Source organism: Poromitra crassiceps (genome assembly GCF_964638095.1).
Source record: "Poromitra crassiceps genome assembly, contig: HAP1_SCAFFOLD_305, whole genome shotgun sequence".
NCBI classification, from domain to species: Eukaryota; Metazoa; Chordata; class Actinopteri; order Beryciformes; family Melamphaidae; genus Poromitra; species Poromitra crassiceps.
Genome location: NW_028152096.1, coordinates 2501 through 10224, shown reverse-complemented (window position 1 = coordinate 10224; position 7724 = coordinate 2501).

The following is a 7724-nucleotide window of genomic DNA, read 5'->3' as shown; positions in this document are numbered from 1 at the left end:
TTAGGTTGCGTAACCTATGTGCGATTCGAAATAACGCATCCGAGATAGAAACGTTATGAATATAGCCACGTTATAAACAACAAACTAACGCTGGTGATCCGTATGGAATCAGTGTTACTCGAAATGGTTAACGGTTATATCAATTTGGTCATTCAGTGGCATTTTACTGCCATATAACATAACTAACTAGTGGCTATTAGCCACTAGTGGCCTTCGCAACTAGCACTGAACCGGAAGAACAAATACGTTTGCGTTGAACGCGGAAGAGAGAAAAAGTGGGCGTGGTGAATAAGGTGAATATAATGGGGTCCATGGAAATGTCAAATTATTACTTCTGCCAAGGAGGTTATGTTTTCGGTGCCATTTGTTTGTCTGTTTGTTTGTTTGTTTGTCAGCGGATTACATCATCATCACCTCCAACTCCTATCCTCCCCTCCTCTTAATCATCACCTCCGACTCCTATCCTCCCCTCCCCTCCTCTTAATCCATGTCACCAACGCGGACTCATGGATTCCTCAGATCATCCTCATGGAACTCCCAATCTTGTTACCCCTTTTTTCACCTAGCTAATTAACTAGTATTCTCTAAACCTACGAACACTTAAAGACTGCATTTTCTATTTCTTTTTGGACTCTACTTTTTAGATTTTCAACTCCCTTCCCTGATCTTAGGATAATTTAAAAATTACATTTTTATATCCCTTCTGTTGGACTCTTTTTTTACATTTTCAATTTTCTGTTCTCTTGTACATTTTATTTCCATAATAAACCATTCACAGAGTTTCATTATCGGAAACTCTGTGCATGGTTTAGCCCGGCATCTCTCGGCCTGTCTCGGAGGGGAGTCCCCAGATGGGGGTCCGCTGCTGTGGCCTGGGTGGGCCCGTCCCCCGCGTGGCCTGCTCTCACGCTCTCAGTCACTATGCTGGTGGCTGGGGGCTGGGGGGGCGGGTCGCGTGGGGGCTGGGTCCGCCCGGGCCGCAGCAATTGGCCCCTAGCACAACGACCTCACAAGGTTCCTCCTCAGCCAAGTCACTGGGGCAATCCATGTGGCGATCCATGTGTGGATTGCCACCATATGGTGGAAAGGTTTTCTTGCGTTCACTGGGGGTGAGGGGGTGCCGCTGTGTCCCGGCCTGGCCTTCCCTCCCACGCCTTATGTGGGCGGGGGCCGGGTCGGGGGGCATCGGTGCTCTTCATCACTGGTCGAGGGCTGCCGGTTGGTTTAGAACAGCTTAGGTAGGCGATAGATTAGCTACAGCCTAAGGCTGACCTGTTAGTGTTCAGGCTAAAATCAGACTAGAGCAGGGTAGGATAGGCCAGATTAGGCTGTAGATTAGCTAGATACTATGTCCCAGTTAGCTCTGGTTAATGCTTAGAGTAGTCAGTTGTCTGATCTTCTCCCCCCCCCCTCTCTTTCCCCCTTCCCCCGCTTCTTCCCTTCTTCCCCCTTCTTGTTCTCCTCTCTTTCCATGCTCTTTCCTCCCCCACATCCCACCGCCCCCCCCTCCCTTCTCCTGCTCTCTCCTCATTCTCCCCCCCTCTGCTCCTTCTCCTCTTCTCCCCTATTTTCCTGAATCCCTGCCACTTCCTGCTCTCCCTTCTCTCACATTCCCCCTGCTCTCCTTCCCCTGCACCCTCCCACCTCTCCTTCTCTGCCTCTCTGTCCTCCCCCCTCTCTCACATTCCCCCTGCTCTCCTTCCCCTGCACCCTCCCACCTCTCCTTCTCTGTTCTCTCCTCCTCCACATTTCCCATTTTCTCCCCACCCTCGCCCTAATCCGGGCCCGTATCCTACTCCCTCCCTCCACCCTAGACCCTACCTCTACTCTCTGTCCTCCCCCCTCTCTCACATTCCCCCTGCTCTCCTTCCCCTGCACCCTCCCACCTCTCCTTCTCTGTTCTCTCCTCCTCCACATTTCCCATTTTCTCCCCACCCTCGCCCTAATCCGGGCCCGTATCCTACTCCCTCCCTCCACCCTAGACCCTACCTCTACTCTACCTCCCCTGTACCCTTCCACCTCTCCTTCTCTGTTCTCTCCTCCTCTCTGTCCTCTCCCCTCTCTCACATTCCCGCTGCTCTCCTTCCCCTGCGCCCTCCCACCTCTCCTTCTCTGTTCTCTCCTCCTCTCTGCCCTCTCCTCCCTCTCACATTCCCCCTGCTCTCCCTCCCCTGCACCCTCTCCTTCTCTGTTCTCTCCTCCTCCACATTTCCCATTTCTCCCCACCCTCGCCCTAATCCGGGCCCGTATCCTACTCCCTCCCCTCCCCCAACCCTAGACCCTACCCCTACCCTGGCTCTCCCTCCCCTGCACCCTCATCTCTCCTCCTCTGTTCTCTCCTCCTCCACATTTCCTATTTTCTCCCCACCTCCCCCCTCTCCTCCCTCCTCCCTCTCCCTCCCTCCTCCACTCTCCTGCTTTCTTCAAATGTTCAAATGTTATCTTTATTCTGTATATTCTTGTTACTGTGTGTTAGCTAGAATCAGCTAGACATACTTTCTGTGAAGCCCTCTGAGACATGCTTGTGAATTAGGGCTATATAAATAAACTTGACTTGACTTGATTACGGAAAACTCCATGAGACTTTAACTTGAATCTGAATGATCCTTGGAGCTTTTGGGTGGCAAAGTTGTTCAGGCAGTTTTCATTTCCTTGACTTCCCCACAGTCTATTCAGCTCCCGTGCCTTCATGGTGCAAAGCTGGTGGTAAGAGCCATCCAGGATCTTTGTTTACCGTTGTTGTGTCGCTTGGATTTATCCCTGGTGTTGTTGCCTGATTGGCAGTTGCTTGCTATGCTACGGATTACGGAAAAGACTTCATGAGACTTCATGGAAGGGTGTCGCATGGGCCAAGTGAGACCGGCTTTGGATCCGACTCACGAACAAGCTATAATAGCACAAACCTTCGCAGAGGTCTGCACTCTCCGACTGCCCTTTTAGTTGTTGTCGTTATCTGATTGATAGGCAGGATGTGCGCTATAGGCTAGCTAGCTGAATCAGACGATATGACATTTAGAGCTAAAATACGCCAGTAGCTGTCATATCACACTCAAAAACACACACAGCTCAGACAAGATTCTGCACAGTGACAAGTCGGATGTTGAAAAGGCTACACATCTACCGGTACATGGCGGTGATTTCCCCAGGGGGGCGTGTTTCCTTGGAAATCCAGGCAGCGACAGTGTGACGGATAAGAAGACCAGGTGAAACGTCGCCGGGAAACTGTTGATGGAGGGGGGCCATGCTTTATTCAAAGATACCTGCTGTACCTCAACGCATACTAAAGCTAGGCCAGCTGTCAGGGGAGGGAGGCGCGGCACCGTAAGCTGTTTGGAACAGAACCCATCAAGGAGTCTCCTCACATCACTCATGGTCCTACAGAGGTTGTATTATTTATCATGCCTGGCAAGTAGTATTTGATAGCACTGCCATATTGTTAACCCATTGATACCTGATGCAGCATTTGTGTGCGTATCCCTTTAAGACCGCGAACCGCGTTAACGCGGTTCGCGGTCTTAAAGGGATACGCACACAAATGAGGGATATACACGCAAATGCTGCATCAGGTATCGTATCAATGGGTTAAGCAGTATTTTTCTATTCTTTCATTGGATGCAGTTATATAGAAAAAGTGTGCACTCGTCATCTCCAGTAAAAACAATTAGGCGGTTGTGCACTCTTGATAAAGCCTGTCCTTATCTTATTGTTTGTATTACAAGGCCTTTCATAAACACAGTTTCCCAGGGAACAAAAAGGCCTCTTCAACCTTATCTTCTTTCTCAATGCCGTCCAATATTTGCTTTTGTCTGATTGCTGCTGGCTGGAGGAAGTTTTAAGGTTGAGGACAGGGGGAGGGCTTCAAAAGGTTGCGCGCATTTTCCACAATCATGTGACTTCCTGCTCACGCTCACAATGTCACCATGCGCACATGCTGATGCAATTGAAACGGTATAATAGGGAAAAACAATCACCTTGTGACGAGTGGGGAGGGGATTTCTTTTTCTAAATGCTTTTTTTTCTCCACATTGCCCTTGGGACACAAAATCTAGCCAAATAGAGAGGCAAATTGAACGTCACTTCCTGCTTCAGCAATGTACCAGAGATTTTCTTCCGCAATTTATTTTCCCATAGACATTTCGTAAAATGCCTATAAAAATAGAATGGTCAAACCAAACGGTTCAGCTATATTTAGAATTGGGGGAGACCATAGAACATTTCACTCGGACCAAAACTTTAAACAACAAAATCGAAAAAATATTTTCTTTTAACCCGCATTATTTTACGTTTTGGTCTGAGTGAAATGTTATGTGGTCTCTCCTGTTTCTAAATATATCTGAACCGTTTGGTTTGACCAAGTAAAACTATTTTTATAAGCATTTTACGAAATGTCTATGGGAAAATAAATGGCAGATGAAAATCTCTGGTACAGTGCTGAAGCAGGAAGTACTAGGCGGTCACTTTGTCTCTCTATGAGACACGCTACTGATACATGAGCATGGCACAAGCACCGCTTAGAGCAGTGGAATGGTTTCACTCCACAGGAACAATCATCCTCCTGCTATTTGTCTGAGTCTTTCATCTCAGGCGGAGGGGGTTGGGAAGAACAGGGCAATTCCAGGCCTGGTTTCTGTGGTCATTCATAGCACATGTGATCCTCCTCTCCTAGCATTGGCTAACTGAGGAGGACTGGTGCTTAAGACAAGGCAGCAGGTGTTGCTACTTTGTGACTTATTTTGGAGAAGTTTTAAGATGCCGGGAGGCTGCGGCTCCTCCTAACATCTGATCTTCTCAGTGTCATCACAGTAATGTGGGATGACACGGGTGCCACAAGGCCACAGAGCAAACAGCTGAATCTGAAGGTCCAGTGGGTCTGAAATACATCTTCATATAGGCATTGTAACTTGTATGCAGCCTAGGGCAACTTTGAACGACAATGTTCATAACATTAATTGTGCTTATTGATACAGAATTCTCGTAGTAATTAAAAGGTCAAAAAAGCCATTTCTTATTTCTGGAACATAAGGGAACACAATAAATGCCTGCATCTTTTGTCAGTACGTCTGTTCTGATGTATTTTTTGTCTGATTTTCCCCCATTTTCTACCCAATTGTACTTGGCCAATTATTCCCCCTACTCCCCCCCGGTTGCTGCTCCGCCCTCTGCCGATCTGGGGAGAGCCGTAGACTAGCACCATGCTTCCTCCGACACATGCACAGTTGCCAGCCGCTTCTTTTCACCCGACAGCGGGGAGCTTCACCAGCAGGACGCAGCACGTGGGAGGATAACGCTATTCCCAACAGTTCCCTTGATCCGCCCTGACCAGGCGCCCCGACCGACCAGAGGAGGCGCTAGTGCAGCGACCAGGACACATTATAGCCTCAATCCGGCTTCCCACCCGCAGACACAGCCAATCATGCCTGTATGGACGTCCGACCAAGCCGGAGGTAACACGGGGGGCGCAAACCTGCGACCGTCGTTTTGGTAGCAAGGAATCTACCACTACACTACCGGGACGCCCTGTTCTGAAAAAGAGTGTTGGAACATGTGGGTGTGGGCAGTCTAATATCTCCTGTAATACTCACAGACTCATCATTTATTTCAATATTTAATCTTATGCTTCTAAAAAACAGTCAAATGACAATAACGAGATACAAGTGGCATGATCTGCTTTATTTAAGAGAAGTAATTGTTATTTGTTTCAATACCGTTTTTGCAACAGGTGCAAACTATCTTACCACATCCCCACCCACACACACACTAAGAAAAAAGATTTTAAAACTCAGTGCGAGAAACTGGCCGCTTAAGTTCGGACGTTTTTTGCAGTGTGTTTTGCATCTATGCCTCGCCTCCCTGTCCGCTCCGAGCGTTTCTCCACACCTGGTCTGAGCTGGCTGAGTGAGAGAGAGGCTGAGTCACACAGGCTAACTGCAAGTCATCATCAACACCATAACATTTCATATCCCATGAATATCTTAAGGCCTTCCCACGTCAATTCGTCACCTAACTCAAAGGTGAAATTCCATTTCAAAATGAGCTGCATGGTTATAATAATAAACATGGTTATCATAATAATAATAATCAAATAAATAAATAAAAAACGGATACTAAAGAAAGAAAAAGAAAAACATCAAGGCCAGTCCTAGTCACAGGTGTGCTGCAGATGAGTGAGATTATAAAGCTATGATTTTCCTTTAATGTATGAATCGGTTGTTCCTCCTACTTTGCCTTGTAAACAAATGATGGCCTTGGTCAAACATAGCAAATTTGTTTGAGAGGTCACTGGAGGCGGGGTTTCAAAACAACACAGCATGAGGAGTATGAAACCTCCTACATCAGAGTCATCTCTACAGGCAAACACACAAGAGTCTATGCGGCCATTTACACCTGGCGCTAATATGCGTTTTCTGATCAGATTGCAATCAGTAGCCTGTACTACGAAGCTAGTTTAATGCCTTATCCGAGTAAGTTTGAGTTTAAACCTGGTTTAGCCGTACTACAAAGCAAGTTAACTTTCAATCACCATGGCAACTGACGCTGCAAAGCTAACCTGGTCGCGACCAGGTTAGCTTCAGAGGATAAGATCAAAATCCATGACAGACCCATATAATCGGCTCTCTGGAGTCACTCACCGTTCATATAAGATCGCCATATGAAAAATAGATTGCAGTCAACTGAGAATATAACAAGAAAAACATTTGTGGCTCTGTAGGCTACATAATTAAATTAAGCCTACTTACCACTTTATGTCTTAACAGCTCAACTATGCGTGGAGAAATATGATCACTATTAATCACCGCAGCGCATATCATAGGCTAAACGGAGCCTCAAATGGAGTGAGGGTGATATTCTCCTACATGCCAGAAAAGCCTATACATATAATATAGATGGGATAAATATGGGATAGCCCCAATACTAAATATGCAGGCTTCTTACATGTTTCAGCTGGAACTGTGTCCTGTAGGCTGTATGCCAATATATGAGCAAAAATAGGCTAGTTTTTATCAATGAAAAGTATGCCCGCATCGTCTCAATTCAGTCCAGCAGTTTTCTCTTTTATATTAGGATATCATTATTATAGCCTATATATGAATTATTCGATCAGTGCAACCACACACACATAATGAGTGATAGAGATCATTATTCATTGAGCATGCTTTCTAAATCTATGGTCTAAATAGGCTTACAGATTGTGGAAATTTATAGACTGAGATTACACATTTAATGTACATTTACACTCGCACAAAGCTGTAGGAGACAGAAGTCGCTGATCAAAGTAAATCAAATGACTGATGTGAATACAAGCGGCAGCTTTAGACAGTCCTTCCCCCAACTATATCCAACGCGGATTTTCATTCTGCCATAGGTTACATTAAATATCCGCTAAAATCTCTGATCCCACTGTGGCTGCGCTTTTTCATTCAATGAGGAAATGGGTGTGGAAATGGGTGTGGGCGTGGATCAACTCAGCTGTTCATAATGTGATTGGCTAGCGCACCTCTTTCGCGTGGACGCGCGCCTGTGCACGAGCGAAAAACGTGCGCGTGCACAGGCAGATCCCAGGTCCACTTACCTAGTAGAAAACCAGCGTCGTAGTATCAGTTAACTAGATAGCTTTGATCCTGTTCAGTCAAACCAGATCAAAGGGACTTATCGCGGATCTGTTAAACTAGCTTCGTAGTACAGGGTACAGATTGTATTGTATCACTTCAGCCTGATTCCATTTA